At 49.7% G+C, this 25,530-nt stretch overlaps 1 protein-coding gene across 2 annotated transcripts in view; it reads right to left on the reverse strand.

Annotated features, from left to right (window-relative positions):
• The window catches only part of Gpam (glycerol-3-phosphate acyltransferase, mitochondrial), a 61,636-nt gene extending 37,610 nt beyond the window's left edge, over window positions 1-24,026 (reverse strand). The window contains exon 1 of one of the 2 annotated variants that reach the window (XM_075974407.1): window positions 23,582-24,026. The gene's annotated coding sequence lies outside the window, so the exon portion shown is untranslated. The remainder of the gene's footprint in view (window positions 1-23,581) is intronic. The other variant, XM_075974416.1, reaches the window with a different exon arrangement.
• Window positions 24,027-25,530: the final 1,504 nt, after the last annotated feature.

Raw genomic sequence — 25,530 nt, forward strand, 5'->3', positions numbered from 1 at the left:
ACCTCCCTGTAAAAAGACCACAGAAAATACCTGACCAGAAGCCAAAGAAACATTCCAAAGCCCAGAGGGACGACAGCTGGAGTTCTGAGCCAAGGCCAGTGAGGCTAAGGAAGAACGAAGTTGCAGAGAAGGAGTAGAAGAAAGTTAGGACCAGAGCGAGCAAGGTGTTGTAAGCTGCAGCTCTTTGAAAACTTTAAATTGTGACACATGATACCGATGTCATGGTGGAGTCTGCATCTCCTCACCTTGTTAGATTAGGTAAGAGCTGACAGACAGGTCTAACGCTGTGAGCAGTCTGGAAGGAGGAGTGGGCAGTGGCTCGGCAGCTCTGATGTCCCCAGGGGCCTGCCTGGGGCACCTTAGCAGTGCAAGAGCTGGTGGGCAGAACGGCCACTCTGTAATCTCCCTCTCTCCAGCACTTGCTACATCCCGAGCACAGTGCAGCAAGAGGACCAGAGCCTGCCTTTCCCTCTCTCGGCAATTTAAACACTGCCTGCCCTTCCTATGAGCAAAATACAAGCTGCAGGGAAGCCTGACCTATCACTTCCTCAATGAGGAAGAGCATGGGGGGAGGCAGGGGGAAGGAGAACGAATCTGCTGTCCAAAATGAAAATGGGGGAGCCTGTCCTTCCCACAGCCACACAGGCTAGGAACTACTTACACACCTACTTCCAGAGAGGGAAACATTAGGCACAGAGGGAAGGTCAGGTCAAGTAAATGTTGTTAAGTGGCGGGACCCGCACGCGAACTTTGATGTCTGGCTCTAGAACACATGGCCGTAAATCTTACATAGTCTGGTAACTAGGGCTGGGATGTGATGTCCTTAGCCTGAGAAAACAGATTCTTCTGTGAGGACCCTCAGCCTCAACAGTGCAGAGCGCTGGCACACACACGCACACGCGCATGCACACACCCTTATAGCAGAAAGTCTGAACGTTCTGTGAGGGATGTGGAGACAAAGAGCCTGCTTCCCCTACTGGATGTGCCCCTGCTTTACCCCTCTCTGACCCCCAATTCACCCACCTGGGTTGTTGATTCTCTAATGTTCACTTACTCTTTGTATTATTTGGGGATGGAAATAATGTATACAAAATCATTAGCACAGTGTGAACCATGGGTGGGATTTCCTCAATGGCAGCCATCATTACACCGAGTAAAGATGTGCTGTGGATATAACCATAGTTCTTTGAGAGTTCTGGTCTCCAAAGATCTATGGTGGAAAACCCTGCACTTGGGAAACGTATTCCTTGTGAAATTCTCAGGGCCATAAGTGAGAATCCTGTTCTCTTGAGCTTGGATTCCAACAAAGATTTTTCTCCAAAATTCCAAAGTTCACATAAATCTTTCAGGTTTGTTTTCTGGCAAGAATGCCTCTGGGTCAGTCAGAATAAGCTGAGTTTATACCGCAGCAACAAGTGACTCCAAGTGTTAAGCTAATAGAGGTTAATATAGGCCGATTCTGCATGTGTATTGGCAAATGGTTCTTACAAGGGCTGTGCTCATGAAGATCACTGGGTGAGCCAAGCAGAAGGAAATCATGTGTTGACAGGCACCTCACTGATTGTCAAGACTGGGGAAAGATGACCTTGCCTCTTCATCTACATATCAGCCTATTCAGATTTTACTAGCTACAGGAATCCCACCAAGCATGTGGGGAGAGAAAGGAACAGCCCAGTTGATCTCCAGAACAATCAGTGGCAATTCTGGTTGGGCTGAGAAAGCAAAGGCCTTAATCTGGGGTGAAGAAATTGAGGAGCTCTAGCCAGTGTTGCACACGCCAGCACGCAGGTGTGTCCTCACCTTTGCTCAGAACCAGGTCATTGCACCTCTGTAGACGGCACTTGGTTTAGGAAAAACGGTTCCTAAGTATTGTTAAGACTGTGTCTCTGAAACTTGCCATTTGTCCTTGAAAGATACTAGGTAAGCTTTCTGGTGAATGTAAGATGCTGACAGAGATGGAGACGAGGCATCTGCTCTCAGAGGGTGCCAGGAGAACAGAATACCTCCAAAGGAACCTTGTAGACTCCTGCATGAGTTCAGAGTGTAAGGAGCAAGTTGAAGCTGAGTATAAGGAAAACCCCCTTCCATTGACGCAAAAAGCCACACCCTCCCGAATTCGTTTCTACCACTGGATATACTTCTCTCCACGTCGTCTGCTGGCTCAAGGTTCTCCTCGGTTCCACCCCATACACTCTACTTATCAGACCTGAAACACAGGCACCGTTTTAGACTTCTTCCTATGACCACCCAACACGAAGCCCCGTCTGTGCTCTCTCCTGAGTTCCCCAGAACACATCACTCATCTCTTTCTCTCTCCTCCTACTCTAGCCTAACCCGAGCCACCATCGCATATCTGGGAGGCAGAGCAGCTCGCTGCTGGGGTCCCCATGTCTAGTCCTGCCACCCTTTGCCTTTTCAAGCAGCCTCTCCTCACATCATCCAAAACAAACATTTAAAAAGACAACACAGGCCATGTCGAACACTTATCCCTACTCCAACTTACCAAAATTTATTCAAATGTCTTAAATATATTCTCTACTCTGTCAAAGTTTGCCTTAATCAAGGTCCCTATCCTCATTTTCTTCTCATCCTTTCTCTGAATTTAGCTGCTTTGGCCTTTAGCGCTAGTGTGAAGGAGAAATGGTTCCACAGTCTTGGGCATCTGAACACTCTGTCCCCAGTCGGTGGCATCGCTGTGGGTGCTTTAGGTGTCACGGCCTTGCTGGAGGAAGCTCATCTCGTGTGGAAGCCTTACACCACCTCCAGTTCACTCATTTACCCTCGTGCCTGTGGCTGAGGACGTGAGCTCTCAGCTTCCTGCTCTGGCTGCCAGCCCACCCCAATGGATCCTATCTCTCTGGAATCAGAAGAAACCCAAATAAACCCTTTCTTCCCTAAGTTGCCTCCACACCCCAGCAACATCTGGGTCAGAGTTATGGAAGCAATGTAAGTAGAGTAATGTAATGAGAGTAGGTTCTGGATCCCCAGAAGTGAGCAAGTATACAAGGTGAGCGGCCGGAGGCCATGGACCAGAACAGTGGTTCTCAACCTTTCTAATGCTTTAATACAGTTCCTCCTATGTGGTGACCCCAACCATTATATTACTTTCATTGCTACTTCATAACAACAGTTTTGCTACTGTTGTGAGTCATAATGTAAATATTTTTGCCAAAAGGGTCTCAACCCACAAGTTGAGAACCACTGGATGAGAATGTCAGCGATGAACAAAAGCCAAGTTGAGGATGAGAGCTAAACACACTTAGATCCAATAATCACAAAAAGACTTTTTAAGTATCTAAAGGAAGAACTAGAAGTGGCCAGAGAGGGTCTTATCACTGTCCTTCTCTCGGTATCAGAAGGTCAGAACTACTTTGCATGTTTTCTGTTTCTGATGAGTTCAAAGAAAACTAGGACTTCACTCATTAAGTCTAACCAAGAGTAAGATCAACCAAATTTAATCAACACTTTTTTCTAATGTACTTCTGAGAAAATTTGGTTTTATTACTTTCAAAAACAGAGAAAAGTTCAAAGCCTTTCTTTTGGCAAACTTGAGCATTAGAAACATGCCCTATGCAAATGTCTTTGATTTTTAACTTACCAATTTCCCAAAGAAAAGGTTTCCAAAGTAGAGTCGGTCATCAAACAACTGCCACTCAAGGCGAAGAATGTGTGCATCTCATCACACAAATCAGACACAAAGGAAAATGTAAATATCGTCAGATCTGGTCTTGCTGCCACCCATCACGTAAGAGAGTCATCTCCTAACACAGAAGCAGACACTGGGGGCGGGGTTTTCCTTTATCCAAAGTTGTAGGTACAGTGAGGTTTGGTTCCCTCTCCGGTCGCTCTTGTCACCCCACCACTTGCTGGATCACAAAGCCAGCTAGTCCCCCGGGGGAAGAATACGTCCATCTCATTGCACATTTATTTCTGTCTGTGATACAGTGTGCCCCCACTTATCAACGACACTGCAGTTACTGCATCCGAAGGCTCTCCGCGGTTCTGCTCCCATGCCCCTGCTATACTCCCCTGAGTCACGTGTAAATGCACACAAGAATCATAGAAGTCTGAGGAACTTCAGTCAACAGGTAGGTTAATAGATGTCACTGCGAGTGAGGTTGGTTTTTCTCTAGGTCATTTACAAGTGGAGTCCTTAGCGTAGCCCGTCTAAATCTGTAGTTCACTTGCCCATTAACTACTGCACAAATACAGTCTAAACCAACAATTAATGATTGTCTAACGCCTCAGCAATTGATCAAACACAGGAATGAGTGGAATGTCAGCCTCTCAGAGGTAAGACTCAGTTGATTCCTAGCTCCATAGAACTGGGACAAGCCCATGAACACTGTGTGAATTTTAAGTAATGGTAATATACCTAAAATAAAATCGCCTATGTAGCTAATTAACCTTATGTATTTAACCAGAGTGACTCTCCGGCAGATTGTAATTAAGCCGAACAATCAACTGCCTGACCTCAACATGTGACTAGCAAACTTTATTACTCTACAACCATGGTGGCACATACATGTATCCTGTTATTAATTAGGATTACAGCAAGGCATAGCTGCTGCTCTGACATGTCCAAAAGTATAATTATTCTGAACTCATACTTAAGCCTGACCAACCACATATCCGTATTTTGTGAAGGAATGTTGATGTAAATGCAGTTATGCAATTTGCTTTTAATTCTATCTATCATCATCTATCTATCATCTGTCTATAGTATAACTGTCAATCTCCCCTTCCTCACTGTCTCACTTATTCCCTTTTTGCATCTGTAAAGCAAAGCTTATAATAATACTAATTTATACTTGTAAGGGCTTAGAGTTAAAATATGGTATGTGTATAATCCAAACACTCATGAGGTTGAAGCAGGAGAATTACTAACTGTGAGGCCAGTCTGAGCTATATAACAAGACCTTGTCTCAAAAATCCAAGAAAAAAACATAGGTCTCTGAGACAGGCCCTGATATATAATAGATACTGTATTGTACCTTTAAGAGAACTAGAAAATTGATCCAGGAATCAGTCCCAATTGCTTTCAGGGATTGTAACTGAGATGGGGGTGTTTGAGAAGTACAATATTTAGATATTTAGAATTAGGGCCTTAGAGAAGTGAATAGGGTTATATAAGGCAACAAGAGGGAGAGCCCACCCTTGGCTCCTGGCAGCTTTTTAAGAGGCAGGAAGGGATCATAGGTTCACACATAGCCTCCATGTTTCTTGCCATGTGACACCACAGGAGGCTGCCAGCAAGGATGCCATCACCTATGTGGTCCCTTAACCTTACATCTCCAGAAGTTTGGATGACATTAGACCTCTTTTCTTCATTAAATTAGCCTGCCTTGAGTACTTCGTTATAGTGACAAACAGCAGATCATCCATATGTCAGTCAAGAATCATTCTGAGGATGGTGAAGATGGAGAAGAAGACAAGATAAAGAAGAGGAGACGTTATCCAAATCAGAAGGTAGGGATTGCGGTCAAATGTGAATCGTCCCCCACAGGGTCATGTGTTTAAATACTTGGTTCCAGCTGGTGGTGCTTTGAAGAATGTTCTGGAACTATTGTCACCCAGTGCCTAGCTGTTAAATGTAAGCCACGGGAGAGGCCTTCAGATGTTTAGCCCAGCCTCATTTCACCACTGAGATTTCCACTTCCTGATGCACCGAGATGTCAATGAGCTGAGCCAGTCAGATACCACACCTTCCCTAGGGTGAACAGCACCCTCCGCAGGCACCCTCCGCAGCTGTGAGCCAGGACGGAGCAGCCCCTGTCTCTGTGAACTGCTTCTGTCAGACATTCTGTCCCGGCAACAATAAAAGCGCACCGTCCCTTCCAGGCAGAGTATACAGTTGCTCTCTGTGACTCTGGCCACTGCGGGGCTATTATTAGCGGTTGTGGGGCAGCTGGGGTAACTGACGGTATCTGATGCTTTCTTTAAACCTCATACAGGTAAAATATTATCACATAGGCCCTTCACGCCTGTTTGGCGATTCAGACAAAATAGAAATGCTAATTTGGGGAACCAGAGCCATGAATGCTTATCTGGTGGTCTTCTGTTGCGGGGAAACTATTGGAAGCTTTAAGATTTCGTTAACTGATAAGTTCCTTAAGTGCTCTACCTGGAGAAGCACTAAGATTCCTGATAAAGAGTGATTTCAAAGAGTTGCTGGCTTGTCGTAAAGATCTGTCAGATGAGTTAGGGCACTGTATGGAGAAAAGCCCCAGGAGATGCTGAGCTAAGGGGGGGGGCTTGTGAGGCCCCATGCTCATTCTGGCTCCAGCGGTGACTCATGCCAGCATCAAGGAGGAACAGTACTTCCTACAAAGGAGGCCACAGGCCTGCTTTCACTCTGCTCCATCCCTGTCTCAGATTTCCCTGATTCTGAGTGGTACCCCTTCCCCAGGGCACGGGCTCTCACCTGCTTCTACCCCTGTCTGTCATCCCTTACCTGCGCCTTGCCACTCTCCCCTCCCTCAGTGACACCCTTCTTCTGGAGCCAGTCTACGCTCGTCTGGCTCAGAACCCTGTGAGTCTGGCTGCCCCTGCCAGGATGATGTCTCCGCGAGTATTTGTATTGCTGATTCATTCTTATTTTTAGCTCTTAGCTCCACTTGCACTTTCTGTCCCAGGCTTGTTGTCTTATTCGATGTCATTCTGTTTTATTTTCACCACTTGCCACTGTCTAAAATTAACCTGTTCTTTTCCCTTGCTTGCTTCCAGCAGAATGCAAGCTCAGCGAGGGCAGATGCTGTGCAGTGAGCAGTCATCTACGCTCACACTTGCTCAACGTCTGAGTGAATGCCCCTCAGAGCTACCACTTACTGAGACTTACTTGGTGCCAGGCACGTGGTGTAGATTTTCATAAATACAGTCACCCTCAATCCTCCCAGAGCCCTCCAAAGGAGGCATTTATCATCCCCATTGAGTAGATGCCAGCTCCATAGAGGGACTGTGCATCTTCCCCAATGTCACAGCTAACAAGAAACCAAAGCCCCATTTGAACTCCAGCATGACTGAGTCCAACACTAATACTTTAAGTTAGGAGTCAGTATATTATTTTTTAATGAACCAGATAGCCATTATTTTGGGCTTTTCTAACCATATGGTCTTCATGTCAACTGCTCAATCCTGCCATGTGAAAGAGGCCACAGAAAATAGAGAAGCAAATCAATGGGCTTTGTGCCAGCACAACTTTATTTACCAAGCAGGTGGCGGGCAGGGATTGGCCCATGGGCTACAACTAACCTTTCCTTTCTGAAGTCCTCATTCTATGTCTAGCTGAATTGGGGAGCTCAGGGTGTGCTGGACAGCCAGTCTAGCTGAATTGGGGAGCTCAGGGTGTGCTGGACAGCCAGTCTAGCTGAACTGGGGAGCTCAGGGTGTGCTGGACAGCCAGTCTAGCTGAACTGGGGAGCTCAGGGTGTGCTGGACAGCCAGTCTAGCTGAACTGGGGAGCTCAGGGTGTGTTGGACAGCCAGTCTAGCTGAACTGGGGAGCTCAGGGTGTGCTGGACAGCCAGTCTAGCTGAACTGGGGAGCTCAGGGTGTGCTGGACAGCCAGTCTAGCTGAACTGGGGAGCTCAGGGTGTGCTGGACAGCTAGTCTAGCTGAACTGGGGAGCTCAGGGTGTGCTGGACAGCTAGTCTAGCTGAACTGGGGAGCTCAGGGTGTGCTGGACAGCCAGTCTAGCTGAACTGGGGAGCTCAGGGTGTGCTGGACAGCCAGTCTAGCTGAAAAGGTTTAGCGGGAGAACCTTGTCTCAGACAACAAGGTGAAGAATAATAGAGAAAACACCCAACCTCAACATTTAGCTCCTGCACATACACATGAACACAGAGACTACATACACACACACACAGAGAGAGAGAGAGAGAGACAGAGAGAGAGAGAGAGAGAGAGAGAGAGAGAGAGAGAGAGAGAGAGAGAGAGAGAGAGAACAGATAGCGTGTTAGAGAAGCATTAAGCATGTGACCTGTGCTTGGTGAGTCTTCTGAGATAAGCAATGCAGCAGGCAGGTAAAAGGTTGGTCGGGGAGGGTAAATAGAAGGCAGAGTTCTGACAGGAAGTGGGCTGTGCTGAAGCCTGGCCTGCACTGGACAATGGTCATCACTATAGTGTAACCCTCATTTAGGATCAGAGTGGAGATTAACTTTAACTCCGTTTACTTCCTTTGGCCAAGATTTCATTCATATGTAATTAGACTTGATGTCGCATGCCAGCACCTTCAATCAGCTGCTTACACAGGTACACCAGGAGTCTCCATTGAGGGGAGGAGTGCGTGCAGTCACTGTGCTAAGCACTACCTCTCCCTAGTGAGCCTGGACACTTTGGTCTTTCACCAGCAAGCAAACTTAGGAGTGGCAGATCCCGAGTCACAAGCAAAGTCAGGACCATAGCCATGAGCCAGCCCAGAGGCATCTCTTGCCACCTCATTGAGAAGCTCTGTTGTTTGTGTTCATTTGTTTGGCCCTTTGAGTGGCTCTCAACCCTGAGTATCAACGTTATTGCAAAAGACGGTTCACCAGTCCCTTGGATCTGTGCTGAACACAGATGGTGAGAGAAGGGACAAAGCATGTGTTTTTATAGTGCTGGCTGGACGTAAGCAACACAGCTCTGGGCTGGATTTTGAAGGGCCTGTCCCCCATGGGCACTCTGCTTTGAGAGGCCATGAATTAATGGATGAGATTGAGTGAATGTATGAAGTATATGTGGCATGCAGAAAGGGAGTGGGTGGTGCTGGGGGAGAATGTGTGTATTTGTGTAATATGTGTGTATATGTGTGTCTGTGTGGTATGGTATATGTGGGGTATGTGTGTATGTGGTCTATATGTGTGTGAAATGTGTGGAATGTTTCTGTGGTATGTGTATGGTGTTCATGTGGGATATGTACATGGGTATGGTATGTATGTGTAGTATGTATGTAGTGTGTATAGTGTGTACACGGTGTATATCTGATATGTTTGGCATGCATGTGTGGTATTTACAGTGTGTCTATGTGATGTGTACATGGTGCACATACTGTACATGTGTGACATGTATGGCTTGTGTGACTTGCACATAGTATATGTAGTCTATATGTGTATGAGACATATAGTATGTATCTCTAATGTATGTGTGCTATGTGTATGGTATGTGTAGTTGTGTGTGTGGTATATCTGTGTGGCAAGTATGTGTGATGTTTATATGTGTGTGTGATCTGTGTGATGGTTGCATGTGTGTGTGTGTGTGTGTGTGTGTGTGTGTGTGTGTGATGTGTAGTACTTAGTCTCTTCTTCCTGCTGAGATGGAGAATTAGATCCCCTCCCTGGGCTAGTTTAGAGACATATGAAGGGAAGCAATAATTTTCCTGACCCTGAAGAAGTCTCCCCCCCCCAATAGCAGCAGCTATGAAACAAGCTCTCTTCATGGAGAACTACACATGGATCTTAGCTTTATTTCATCAACTTTATGCAGTTTTCTAAACATGGGTTTTCAGTGTTTGAACAAGAAAGCAGTCTCAGGAACCAGTATGCGAGAGAGATGTCAGCCACGCCAGCTCTGTCCTCACTCAGCACTCAGTGCTGGGAAACCTCCTCAACTGTCCCTTCTCCAAGCTCCTTTTCTTATCAGCAATGAGTCACCTCTTACCTCCCGGCCAGCTACCTCCTGAGCTTTTAACTGTGTGTTTGCCATATCTTTATTACTGCAGATAGCTGCTACTTAAGTGTCTTTCCTACTTTTCTATTGCTGTGATAAAATACCACCTCAATGTGACTTCTACAAGAAAGCATTTAATTTGGCTTACAGTTTCAGAGACTTGGAATGTATGATGGTGGAACAAAAGAACAACTGAGAGCTCACATCTTGACCCTCAACCACGAGGCAGAAGAGGTGACCGGGATATGCAAGTATCTTTTAAAACCTCTAAGCCTGCCCCCAGCACCTCCTCCAACAAGGTCACACCTCCTAATCCTTCCTTAAAAAGTTCTACCAAATGGGACCAATATTCAAACATGAGTTCACGGAGGCCAGAGGCCATTCTCCATCATACCACTACATTAACATAACAGTGTAGAGTTGGGGAGGTAGGGAGGTGAAGAGATAGAGAGGATCTGGGAGGAGCTGGGGAAGGGGAAAACATGGTGTAGAGTTGGGGAGGTAGGGAGGTGAAGAGATAGAGAGGATCTGGGAGGAGCTGGGGAAGGGGAAAACATGGTCAGAATATTTGTATGAAATCTTTTCAATAAAATAAACAAGCGAAAGTAGTATAGTTATTGACCATGGATTTCTGTCCAGTACTCGGCACCAGCAGGACCATGGTATCAGCTGTGTGCTCTCCATGTGTTATATTATTTCACTATTTTCTAAGCAAGGATGGACCCTGCCAGGGACTTCTCGGTTCTAATGGGCAGCCAAGAGTCGGAAAGAAGACCTGAGTTTCCCAAGATGAGCCGAGTAGCAGCTGGCAAGCCTGGAGATGGAGTGAGAGCTCATTTTGTCCAGAACTGCTATCTCCAGGTCTCCAGAGCCCTTGATGGAGAGGAACACAGGTTCACACATCCTTACTCTGAAGTCCATCTTACTGGGTGACCATGTCTCTCTCCAAGCCAGGGTTCCAAACACCAAGGCCCTTTCCACAAAGGTGTTGACACAGCACCCACCATGCTGTCCAAGGCATGGCCTCTGCCTTGGCTACGCTTAGAATTCAGAGGAGGTGGTAGCAGTCGGTGCCCCAGGAGGAAGAGATCTGGTGGCACCCATAGGAGGACCCTTGCTCTTGGTCCCTTGTCGCTTGCATACATTAGCAAGCGGTGAGCCTAAGTGAGCAGTGAGCAATGACTTCCTCAAGTCAGTGCATCAGAGAAGCTTCTTCCAAAGAGAGAAACAACCTCACCAAGGAAGGCCCAGGTCAGCACTCTGAAAACACTCCCCTGCACACTCAAGGCTCAAGGAAGTGGGCATAGTAAGAGCAGGAAGCTGGGGAGAAGTGTTAGACACGTAGGCTGCTGCGCCTGTGTAGATGAGGTGCCTTGCACAAGATGAAGCCAGCTGAAAGCTCCCCACATGAACCAGGTGGGATGGAGCACACCTTAACTCAGGAGGCAGAGGGAAGCAGAGCTACACAGTGAGACCCTGTCTCGCTTAATTAATTAATTTGTAATTAATTAAAATTCCAGCACTAAGTCAGGAGGAGCTCCCAAGACCTTACCCCTAGCTGAGGAGCTATTGGCAGTTGGTGATTCTGGGGAAGGGTCGATCACTTTTCCTTGCGTGGGTTCCCAGACGATGACCCCACACCCATTGCATATGGGCAGCACTAGCGGGCCTCAGTGGGTTATAAATTATTTTGAAAAAGACTTGCTGTTCTTAGGGAGATACTTGCATTGAGGGGAACAAGGGGGTGTCAGAAGGAAGGAGTGGGGGTGGTTATAATCAAGATACATTGTATACATGTGCGATGTTCCAGTTTAATGGGAACACCCCTGATGAACCCCACCACACTGCAGGCATATGCCCCCCTGAGCAGCCAGCAGATGGCAGCTACTGGAGAGACAATGCAGTGGGGAAAGTTGTGCTGGGGAAGGGGCCTAGGAAGTCAGCCACAACGATGTGAGTTCAAACAGACAGCGCCTGCTGCTCACCAGTCTGGACAGCTAGGAATAGACATCCAAGGAAGGTTCCAGAAGACAGCAGCTCCAGACATCCATCCTCACCTGCAGACTGTTGCTGCTTCTTGCTCCCCATGCTCCCACCCCTCCTTTGGCTTGGGTTGCTGATCAGCCATGGTAATAAAGTCACAGAGAACTTTTAATAGCTAATCGGGCAAGTTAAAAATAGTAGCAGCCAAAGGTAACATAGATTACAATAGAAACTTCCAGAAAGTAGTTGCCTCTAGAACAGATTAGTCCGTTGTATTAGCATTATCGTCAGCAGGCTGCACCTTCTCCCCACCATGGTACGTGCTAAGAGGTGTGCTGAGTCCCGAGGAAGAGATGCGGTCAGACAGCGAGAGGAAAGCTGACACAGCGCACCCCAAACAGCTCTCAGTCCGAGTGTGAGCTCTTTCTGTGCAGCTGAGCATGGTTAGCCCACCTGGCAGATGAGCATCTCAGCCGAGTGAGAGCTGCTTGTTGTAAACCGCATCTCACCCAGAAACATGCCGCTATAGCTCAATGACTTGAGCATTACAACGGCAATTATTGAAATCTGAGTTGCCTGGTGGGCATTTTCTTTTCCCTGGTAGCAGGGCCGGACCATACGGAAAATAGTGAGATAGCCAGATGTCTTCTGACCCCGTGTGTACCCAGAGCAGATCTAATGATCCCCTGACTCCCCAACCTCAGCAGGGGAACAGAGGAGCCTGCCTATAGGTCAAGCTAGGCCAGGGCACGGGCAGCTCTCACCACAGTGTCTAAGCGAAGCGCATCTAAGGGGAAGTGACAACGTGGGTTAACACAATTCCTTCTACCTTGAAACACCAATGAAAAATTGAGCAGCCTGATAACGCCGGGTACCAAAGGCTTTTGTTTCCACTGCAGCTTCTGTCTGAGATGGATAGTTCCCTTTTAGAATTTCATGAGTTTGGCCCAGAAAGCAGATACTCAAGGCATTAAACATACAGGAGCCTGGGACACTAAGAACATGATAGATTCTATTTAAGGGTCTAACTGCCACAGCCAGCCAAGCGTCTTAGGAAGTGATAAAATTCAACTAAGTCCCTGCCACTCAGCCAGTCTGGGATTCAGATGCTGTGAAATCCACTCCAGGGGGCTCTGCTTGGGTTTGGACATTGTTGCTAGCCTTAGTGACAAGCAGGCAGTTTGTTGGACAAGACTTGCTGAGTAACCATGATGCCGAGACAAAAGCAGGACTAGGTTTTTAATTGTGTGCAGCCATTATATTAAACTAAATGTCAACTGTCCATGGACAAACACCATCAACTGATTAAAAAGAGAATGCTGTCCTACCCAACAAGCACGAAAGACAAACTCAGAAGGGGAAAATCCTTCCATTGAATAAGTTTAGCTGTACTAAAAACCTGCAATTAGGGGAAGCTGGGGTCTGGGAGATAGCTGCCAGCAGAGTATCTGCCACCTCATAGAGGACCCGAGTTCCAACCGCAGCACCCAGGTCAAAAACTGGGTGTGGTGGCACACACTTGTAATTCTGTACGTGGGTGTAATTCTGTCTCCCTAGCAGAGACAGGTAGATTCCTGGAGTTCACTGTCCAGGCAGTCCCCCCTAAGGGGCAAGTCCTGGGTCCTAGTGAGAAACTCTCGTCTCAGAAACTAGGTGGATACTGCCTGAGCAAGAACATGTGAGGTTGTCCTCCAGTCTATACAGGCACACATACACAGTCCTGCACACATACACACCTGCACACATACACACCTACACACATACACACACCTGCACACATACACAGTCCTGCACACACACACACACCTGCACACATACACAGTCCTGCACACATACACACCTGCACACATACACAGTCCTGCACACACACACACAGTCCTGCACACACATACACAGTCCTGCACACACACACAGTCCTGCACACACACACACAGTCCTTCACACACACACACAGTCCTGCACACACACACAGTCCTGCACACACACACAGTCCTGCACACACACACACAGTCCTGCACACACACACAGTCCTGCACACACACAGTCCCGCACACACACACACAGTCCCGCACACACACACACAGTCCCGCACACACACACACAGTCCCGCACACACACACACAGTCCCGCACACACACACAGTCCTGCACACACACACAGTCCTGCACACACACACACAGTCCTGCACACATACACAGTCCTGCACACACACAGTCCTGCACACACACACAGTCCTGCACACACACACACAGTCCTGCACACACACACACAGTCCTTCACACACACACACAGTCCTGCACACACACACACAGTCCTGCACACACACACAAGTCCCGCACACACACAGTCCCGCACACACACACACACCTGCACACACACAGTCCTGCACACACACAGTCCTGCACACACACAGTCCTGCACACACACACAGTCCTGCACACACACACAGTCCTGCACACACACAGTCCTGCACACACACACACACACAGTCCTGCACACACACACACAGTCCTGCACACACACACAGTCCTGTACACACACACACAGTCCTGCACACACACACACAGTCCTGCACACACACACACAGTCCTGCACACACACACAGTCTTGCACACACACACACACACAGAGTCCTGCACACACACACACAATCCTGCACACACACACACACACACACACACAGTCCTGCACACACACACAGTCCTGCACACACACATAGTCCTGTACACACACACACACAGTCCTGCACACACACACACAGTCCTGCACACACACACAGTCTTGCACACACACACACACACACAGAGTCCTGCACACACACACACAGTCCTGCACACACACACACACACACAGAGTCCTGCACACACACACACAGTCCTGCACACACACACACACACACAGTCCTGCACACACACACACACACACACAGTCCTGCACACACACAGAGTCCTGCACACACACACAGTCCTGCACACACACACACACACAGTCCTGCACACACACACAGTCCTGCACACACACACAGTCCTGCACACACACACACAGTCCTGCACACACACACAGAGTCCTGCACACACACAGTCCTGCACACACACACAGTCCTGCACACACACAGTCCTGCACACACACACACAGTCCTGCACACACACACAGTCCTGCACACACACACAGAGTCCTGCACACACACAGTCCTGCACACACACAGTCCTGCACACACACAGTCCTGCACACACACACAGTCCTGCACACACACACACACACACTCCTGCACACACACACACACAGTCCTGCACACACACAGTCCTGCACACACACACAGTCCTGCACACACACAGTCCTGCACACACACACACCTGCACACACACACAGTCCTGCACACACACAGTCCTGCACACACACACACAGTCCTGCACACACACACACAGTCCTGCACACACACACAGTCCTGCACACACACACAGTCCTGCACACACACACAGTCCTGCACACACACACACAGTCCTGCACACACACACAGTCCTGCACACACACACAGTCCTGCACACACACACACAGTCCTGCACACACACACACACAGTCCTGCACACACACACAGTCCTGCACACACACACAGTCCTGCACACATACACACAGTCCTGCACACACACACAGTCCTGCACACATACACACACACACAGTCCTGCACACACACACACACAGTCCTGCACACACACACACAGTCCTGCACACACACAGTCCTGCACACACACACACAGTCCTGCACACACACAGTCCTGCACACACACACAGTCCCGCACACACACACAGTCCTGCACACACACACAGTCCTGCACACATACACACAGTCCTGCACACACACACAGTCCTGCACACACACACACAGTCCTGCACACACACACACAGTCCTGCACACACACACAGTCCTGCACACATACACAGTCCTGCACACATACACACACACACAGTCCTGCACACACACACACACAGTCCTGCACACATACACACAGTCCTGCACACATACACACAGTCCTGCACACACACACAGTCCTGCACACATACACACACACACAGTCCTGCACACACACACACACAGTCCTGCACACACACACACACAGTCCTGCACACACACAGTCCTGCACACACACACAGTCCTGCACACACACACACACAGTCCTGCACACACACAGTCCTGCACACACACACACAGTCCTGCACACACACAGTCCTGCACACACACACACACACACAGTCCTGCACACACACACAGTCCTGCACACACAGACACAGTCCTGCACACACACACACACAGTCCTGCACACACACAGTCCTGCACACATACACACAGTCCTGCACACACACACACAGTCCTGCACACACACACACAGTCCTGCACACACACACACAGTCCTGCACACACACACAGTCCTGCACACACACACAGTCCTGCACACATACACACACACACACAGTCCTGCACACACACACACACAGTCCTGCACACACACACACAGTCCTGCACACACACAGTCCTGCACACACACACACAGTCCTGCACACACACACACACAGTCCTGCACACACACACACACACACAGTCCTGCACACACACACAGTCCTGCACACACAGACACAGTCCTGCACACACACACACACAGTCCTGCACACACACAGTCCTGCACACACACACAGTCCTGCACACACACACAGTCCTGCACACACACAGTCCTGCACACATACACACAGTCCTGCACACACACACAGTCCTGCACACACACAGTCCTGCACACACACACACAGTCCTGCACACACACACAGTCCTGCACACACACAGTCCTGCACACACACACAGTCCTGCACACACACAGTCCTGCACACACACTGTCCTGCACACACACAGTCCTGCACACACACACACAGTCCTGCACACACACAGTCCTGCACACACACAGTCCTGCACACATACACACAGTCCTGCACACACACAGTCCTGCACACACACACACAGTCCTGCACACATACACAGTCCTGCACACACACACAGTCCTGCACACACACACAGTCCTGCACACACACACAGTCCTGCACACACACACACAGTCCCGCACACACACACACACACACACAGTCCTGCACACACAGTCCTGCACACACACAGTCCTGCACACACACAGTCCTGCACACACACAGTCCTGCACACATACACACAGTCCTGCACACACACAGTCCTGCACACACACACAGTCCTGCACACACACACACAGTCCCGCACACACACACACACACACACAGTCCTGCACACACACACACAGTCCTGCACACACACAGTCCTGCACACACACAGTCCTGCACACACACAGTCCTGCACACATACACACAGTCCTGCACACACACAGTCCTGCACACACACACACAGTCCTGCACACACACAGTCCTGCACACACACAGTCCTGCACACACACACAGTCCTGCACACACACACACAGTCCTGCACACATACACACAGTCCTGCACACACACAGTCCTGCACACACACAGTCCTGCACACACACACAGTCCTGCACACACACACAGTCCTGCACACACACAGTCCTGCACACATACACACAGTCCTGCACACACACAGTCCTGCACACACACACAGTCCTGCACACACACACAGTCCTGCACACACACACAGTCCTGCACACACACACAGTCCTGCACACACACACAGTCCTGCACACATACACACAGTCCTGCACACACACAGTCCTGCACACACACACAGTCCTGCACACACACAGTCCTGCACACACACAGTCCTGCACACACACAGTCCTGCACACACACAGTCCTGCACACACACAGTCCTGCACACACACAGTCCTGCACACACACACAGTCCTGCACACACACACACAGTCCTGCACACACACAGTCCTGCACACACACACAGTCCTGCACACACACACAGTCCTGCACACACACAGTCCTGCACACATACACACAGTCCTGCACACACACTGTCCTGCACACACACAGTTCTGCACACACACACACAGTCCTGCACACACACAGTCCTGCACACACACACAGTCCTGCACACACACAGTCCTGCACACACACAGTCCTGCACACACACACACAGTCCTGCACACACACAGTCCTGCACACACACAGTCCTGCACACACACAGTCCTGCACACACACAGTCCTGCACACACACACACAGTCCTGCACACACACACAGTCCTGCACACACACAGTCCTGCACACACACACAGTCCTGCACACATACACACAGTCCTGCACACACACACAGTCCTGCACACATACACACACACACAGTCCTGCACACACACACACAGTCCTGCACACACACACACACAGTCCTGCACACACACAGTCCTGCACACACACACACAGTCCTGCACACACACAGTCCTGCACACACACACACAGTCCTGCACACACACAGTCCTGCACACACACACACAGTCCTGCACACACACAGTCCTGCACACACACACACAGTCCTGCACACACACACACAGTCCTGCACACACACAGTCCTGCACACACACAGTCCTGCACACACACAGTCCTGCACACACACAGTCCTGCACACACACACAGTCCTGCACACACACACAGTCCTGCACACATACACACACAGTCCTGCACACATACACACACAGTCCTGCACACATACACACACAGTCCTGCACACATACACACACAGTCCTGCACACACACATACACACCTGCACACACACACACAGACACACACGCCCGCGCGCACACACAATTTTATTGTTAGTTCACTGGAAAATTTATCAGCAGCCTGTGTGGTTCTGAGAGTGTTTAGGAGCCAGGAGAGAGGCTGGAGAAGTAGCTTAGAGGCTCAGCTGAAGAAGATACACCGGGACAAGGGCAGAGAGAGGAGCAGGAGTCACAAGCGACATGGCTTCCCTGTGGACACACTGCACTTCCACAGTCACACTTTGCACATTGCAATGTCACATCCGTTTCCTATTAATGACCTGTCCCCTCTTCTGGGCTGTGCATTCCTTCAGTGGTGTGACTGCCTGTGGCTGTGTTCCAGGTCTAGTCAGAGGTCGGTCAGGGACGCTGGCCTACCAAAGGGGTGCTGAGGAACACAGTACTAAAGGCCCAGAGTGATGCTTAGCAGACCCATGGCACATTCCATGATCTAAGGGTGCCCGCTGTGCTGCCTGGTTTGGGGGTACCCCCATCCTGTTCATCCTGTTCATCCTAAGCATCAAGGAACAAGAAGAGATTAAGACTGCTGCAAGGTGCTTGCAGCCTTGTAAACAAATCTCAGCATCTCCTACAGGTCCCTGCAGAGGCCCAGATAGAAGTAACACCAGGGGAGGGGAAGTCAGCCTTCTGCTGCTGCCTGGTCCTTTAGTTTCCATTGTCAAGGCTAAAGTTCCCATTTTCCCAGGCCCTAGTTCTTCCAAGTTGCTATTTGAAACTGATTCAAGATACACAAAGTTACCAGCAGTGTTCAAGAGTTCCCACCCTTAGCAACCACCCCTCCTCTGCAGGGAAGGCTAGTTCAAGGGCTCACAAAGAAACTCTCGAGACTCAGATGGAGCAGAGGATGAGGCTGCTGGTGGTGGGTTGTTTTGTTTAGCTTGGTTAGGCTTTTTGTTTGCTGCTTTTGGGGTGGGGCAGGGGGTTGACTGCCATATACAGTCACACCCCCATTCTGGGTGGAGATAAAGTTAAGCTTCCAAATTAAGCCATGGGGCAGCAGGATGTATAGGAAAGCGGGGAATGAGCCTGCTGCTGTGGGGGCTCCTACTGAGGCACTGGGAATGGTGACAGAGAACTTTCATTGTCATACCCAGCATGACACCAAGAACCCCACCCCACATCTGAATTGAACTGGATGTCACTGATGTGGGGGGGATCAGGTTCAGGAGCTGAGCCTTGACAATGGACTCCCCCTGCAATGGTACTGTCACTTTCTTCTTCTGAGTGGAGGGAGAAGCCGGGGACTGCCATGGAGTATAACGTGCGGTCTGAACTGCCTTTGGAGACACTCTTGGTGTTCCGTTTCTCTGCATAGCATCTTTGATCCTTTCTCAACATCTGATCCTCGGAGGGCCCCATCCAATGAGCAGTTTTAAAACCCAGAATCCAAGTGCTGAGTGCTCTGTGCCTTAGACCACAGCGCTGCTCCATCCTCCCAGGAACTGTTTCCTTGGGACACCTTCGCCTAAGCATCCAGGCCCCTGGGAAGTTTTCTTACACCTTGTGCCCAGGAAGCAATGGGCAGGGAGTGACTCAAAGACTGCTAAAGGCAGGAGCGAGGCCCCAAGTAAGGAAAGAGAGATGGAGAGAGTTGGCATGATGCCACAGACCAAGGGTGCAGACCGTACAAGGAAAGGCAGGAGGACGCTCAAGAGGCTCCCCTCACCTTGTCAGGACCCTGAAGCCAGCAGTCCTCTCTCGTCACTTAACTTTCCAGTGGAGTCCTAGCCACTGGCTTTGTCTGGAAACTATGCTAACCAACTTTTCTAAGTGTTGTCTCCAATGTCCTGGCTGAGCTGATGAAAGATGAGAGATGAAGGTACATGGTACTCCTAGGGAAGCCAAGTGGCAGCTTTGGGGAAATGGGACAGAAAAGCACCAGAAAGAGAGTCACATGACTCCCTTGCCGTGTGCTTGGACATGGGTCAAGAGCATCTGGGACATCAGCATGATGTCTTAGGGACCACTCAGCCCAGCTTTCTCTTCTTGCTCACAGACTCTGAGCCCCAAAGTGAGAAGGTCTTTGGCTCATGCAGGACCACTGTTGCCCTCCCTCCACCCCAAAATGAGGCATGGAAATGCTGTGGTTTGCCAAGCAGCCCTTTCTTGACCGCCTTGCACCCTCTTCTGAGTCCAGTCCTTTGTCCTCTCCACAGTTGCAAATGGCCTGTTTATTTGTCTGCTGCTTTTAATGCCCATACCCAATGTCCCTTTCAGCCTCGGCTTCTGCAAGGGCAACGGGTTTTCTCTCCACTGTTCCCTCTGCTGAAACCACAGAAAGTACATCACATAACCATTGTCCTCAAAGTCATTTATAAACAAAACATTGTGCCTGTTTTACAGATGGCGAAACTAAGGTTTGAATACCAAGGAGAAACATAGGATTCAGTTGCCAAAAAAAGTCAAACAAACAACAACAGAATAACCCTTTTCCTCCTGTGCTCTACTACGATTCTAGTAAGATTAACAAGAGCAGTCCCTTAAGTTGAGGCTCTGTGCATGGAAGCAAATACATAAAGAACATTCTCTGGAAGTATAGGAGGGGGAGCATGGGGGCTGGGGGCAATTCAGAGGGGTTACCTCAGATAATAGTATGGGCCCACAAGCATTAGTGGCCGGTGCTAGACTTGAGGCCTAGGGAAGAAATGGAAGGCTGAGAACCCTGTACACTGACTATCCTCTGGGACAGGGAGGGAGATAGGGTAAGATCACCTGCCTGGCAGGACTGTTCCAAGGGCAGGCATCAGGGTCCAGTGAGCCCAAAGTCAAGGGTCCAAAGAATGCTCCCACTGGGTGAGAAAGCAGACTGAGTGGCTGAGCCCAGAGCTGCCTGCTGTGCAGCCCCAGCTCCTGTTCTTACCAGTGGCCTTGCTGCTCCGGAGCACAGGGTGACCTTAACCCCGCATTCCATGCATGAGATAAATGAGGTTCACCGGGGCAAGGCACAGTGCGTGAAACACCAAGCCTTGGCATTGCTAGCTAGTTACTTCAGAGCCAGACGTGAAATCTCCCTGGTTCTCTGGGAGGAACTGAGATGGGTCAGAGAGTCTATGGAAGCAGGAGGGGGCCTAGTGGAGAAGGCAGATCTTGACAGAGGGTGAAGCTTAGACCCCAAAGCATTTCATTTGGAAATCCGTACCCACGTGGCCACCATGTCCTCAGAGCCAAGCTCACAAGCTGAAGCAGAGGCACGAAAGGGTTCCCAGAACACGTGGGGCCCTTGCTGTACTCCTGCCCTTAGCCTGCTGCCCTGCCCATCTCGGTTCTTCTCTCTGCTCCATCACGTCACTGTGCTGTCGTGGGGCTCTGAAGTCTCCGTTTACTGCATTAACTTCTGTGCATCCCTTAACTTACAGTCTGCCCATCCCCGAAATGGGTCGATACAATTCTTCCCCAGCTCATTCTGAAGTTTGAGTCAGTCGATGCAAAGCACTTGGAGGGTGCTGATCAGGGAGAAGAAGATTCTCCATCAGGGTTGCACATTGCGAGCAGCGAGAATACTGCATGCCAGTAACTGTGCAGCTCCAGGACCTGGCTGCCATGCTAAGCTCACTCCCTGCCTGCACAAAGCTATCTGTCTGGCACCGGCAATTGATCAGAAGCTAGCAATCACAAGACAACCCGGAGTAGTCCAGTAGAGGAAGTTCCTCGACTCCTGACTTGCAGAAAGGGTAGACATACTCATTGGAGAGACCCCGATGTAGTAACCCTTCAACTTGACCAGACCCAGGACCAGGGGCAGAGTGAGGTGTGTGTATGGGGGTCACAGGGCTCAAGGACCATACATTTTGCAAGACAGAGAAGAAAAGAAGTGAAGGAGAAGGCCCGCAGAGCAAGCAGACCCAGGTCGGCCAGGCCAGGGGAAGGAGGACATGTCCAAACAGCAGAGAAGAAGCAGACAAGAAGGGAAGCCCTGGCGTGGCTTGTCCCCCATCCCCACCATGCCCCTTAAGTGACAAAGAAAAGCAACACTCACTCTGGTGACCTCCCCAGACATATGGCTGCTGTTCCCAGAAAGGCCAATGGGACTCAGCAAAAGCGGCTCCTGGGGAACACATAGAAAGCAAGGAGGCACCGCCATTTATATAGTCCTCTCCTTCCTCCACAGACTGCAAAGCAGAGACAGTCTAGACCAAAACGTTTGAGAACTGCGACAACTGGAGAGGCACACCTGGGAAGAAGTGGCCAAGAAAGGCCATCTGTATGGGTAGTCTGTGGCCTGTGGTGTGAATGCAGGACTGGGGATGGACTTAAGAAACCCAAAGTAGCTAGGCATGGTGGCACACGCTTTGAATCCCAGCTCTTGGGAGGGAGAGGCAAACAGGTGTCTGTGAATCTGAGGCCAGCCAGGGATTCATAGTAAAACCCTGTCTCAAACAAGAAACAAACAAAAAACCCAACGTAGCATGAAAGAATTCTTTCCCGCTCAACCACTAAAATAAAGTGGCTTTCTTTGTTTTAACACCACATCCTGCCTGCCTCAGCCACCTCCAGGTCTAACACTTAGGACCTTTCACCTGCCTTTCATCCATCCTGGAGCCCAGCTCTCATCTGTAGAAGTGTCAATCACAGAGCACTCTACCAGATGCCAGCTCATGTCGCATGAGATACCATCCTCGTGTCTCATTGAGGACATGGTGGCATTGGAACAGTCTTGGCACATCCGGCACAGATCTCAAACTGGGAAGCTAGCTTGGGCATGAAGCGCTCAGCTCAGAGCTTCTCCTGTGTTCTATTATTTTGCTGAAATACGGATACAAGGACTTGGGTTCTTACCCCTCAACAGCACATTTGAAGGCCGTGTCCCAGTCACAAGTCAGATTTAGTGATGTTACAAGTGAAAGTACTCGGGCTTTCCTCTGAGACAGGGTGACAGGCGGCGATGTCTGGAGAGTATGCAGGTCTACATCCTCTTTAGACCTCAAGAAGAATTGCTTCGGGTGCACACAGACCAACTCATGCAACAGCTATCTTGCAAACACCCCTGCACTTCACCCGAGTTGCAAACACCTCTGCCCAAGAGTGTTGCTTTTCCACAGAGTGCCGTGATTCTCAGCTCTCTCTTGCTTCCTCCACCTTCATCTACCTGCTCTGTGTTCCACTTCATTTCTCTCCCAGACTCATCCTATCCCCATGTCTAAAGTCATCGTACCCTGAGACACTTGGTCCCCGTGTCCCCAGCTGCTCAAGTATACCTGTGTCCTTGATGTGGTGTTTGAGGAATTATTTCCCGTCAGCCGACTAGCAAAGCTGTCCCAGACAGCTTCAGCGGAAGACAGCCTCGACGTGGGTGGTTTAAAAACTCCTCCAGGGGCCTATCTGTGCGAATAGAGGCCAGAGGCCTTTGGGTGCACTGCAGTGACCCCAGAAAAGCAAGGCAGGCAGCAGCAAACACTCCCAGGATGGTTTTGCAACAGCAGAGGAGGAGACGGAAGGCTCTTTCATCAAATAATAACCAGCCAGAGATAAGGCCCGCTAGGCTGAGCTTCCTCAGCCAATCGCAAGCTTGAGAGCATGAGAAGAGGCAGACCCAGGCTCTGGAGATGGTTTTAGGGCTTGTTATAATTTAATGATGCTGCACGGGGGTGGAGTGGGGGTTGGGGTGTCTTCTTGGCTTTGCCTGGTGGGGATTTTCTAACCAGGAAGTGAAGCTCTGAGCTCAATAGCCCATTCTCTATGGGGGTGCGGGGGGGGGCTGCACTGAGCATCACATGGGGCTCTAGGCTCCGAGCCTGGCTGTGTCTACTTTGCCAAGAATTCTTTCTCACTGCCTCTGGGGGGCTGGGAAAGAGACTTGAGTGGAGATGAATAGTGTGGGGGTCACAGAGGGCAGGCATGGGGACCCTGGCTGTGCAGCTCCCTGTTGGTGACACTGATGAGGTCAGGGATACCTTGGGGACTGGTGCTCATTCCTTTGAACTGGTACCTGCATACCATGGTACCTTCTTAATGTTAACTTTCCTGCATGTAGTGATGGGGCCTCTCCATCCACTCAGCCTTTGCAACCACGTTCTTTACAAGATAGCATTGATCTTTTAAGATAAAAGACCTATGGTAAAAATGATGTGTTCTGGAGGCCCAGCTGGCCTGGAATTGCATAATAGGCACTGCATCCTGCCAGCCCTGTGACCTGGCTGCAGAAGCTAAATCCAGGGGAGCTTCCCCCAACTCTCTAGAACATGAGCCCTTAGCTGGTGTGGCTATGTTGCAGTTGATCATTGAGAGGACTTAAAAGAGGGCCATCTGGTCTATTATAGAGAGTTTTAAAGATGCCTCTTCTCAATTAACTCACTTCCCTTCTAGCTCCCCTCTTCACCAGCTCCCCCAGAAGAACTTCTGCCAGACTCTGGATTCTCTGTGGAGTCTCCCGTTCCAGACATTTTCATAAAGGCTGCCATAAACACGCCAGCTCCACGCATTGCTTCTTTCACGTAGCTTTCACAGCCTTCACCTTCCATTCTACAAACATGTGACAGCCTGCTTACCCACTGATTAATAATTCCGTGCCACGATGAGTAATGATTGTGGAATACTCGTGGGCAAGTGTTCTCCATCCAAGATCACAGGAGGGGCAAGAGGGAGTAGCAGGTGAGAGAGTCGGCTACCGGAGGGCTTGTCTCTCAGTGAAGATAGACTATCACAGCTGGAGCTGAGCCCTAGCACATAAAGCTGGGTTACACACTCATTTCCATACCCACCCTCCCCACCATGCCAGCCATGGCAAGATGAAGGGTCATTTTGCCATTTCAAGGGGGTGGCCATGGGAAGCCAGAAAGTTTGAGTGATTTACCAAAGGCTCCCATCCAGGAATGGATACCAGAAGTTCCACATCCTTTCTACCCTGGTTCCTCAGGCACAAACATTTCTTTCCTCTTGTCCAGAGTCAGCTTTGGCTTTCAGGATGCTTAGCTCAAGGTGAGAAGAAACAAAGACGACTCTTCTAAACTGAAGGGGGGGTGCAAATAGTTGAGACTGTGGCTAAAGATTTTTACATAAGGCTAGCGGGGATAAAATCCTTGTCTTAAGGCTCAGAGTTGAGGGCCCTTCGCATAGCAGTCAGTGAGTGTCTTATTCCTGGATGTCACTGGCCCAGGTGGCCTTCCTTCCAGCAGCTGGATAAGGGCAGTACTTCCCCTAATGTCTT

The sequence above is a fragment of the Microtus pennsylvanicus genome, chromosome 5, assembly GCF_037038515.1.
Source record: "Microtus pennsylvanicus isolate mMicPen1 chromosome 5, mMicPen1.hap1, whole genome shotgun sequence".
Taxonomy (NCBI): domain Eukaryota; kingdom Metazoa; phylum Chordata; class Mammalia; order Rodentia; family Cricetidae; genus Microtus; species Microtus pennsylvanicus.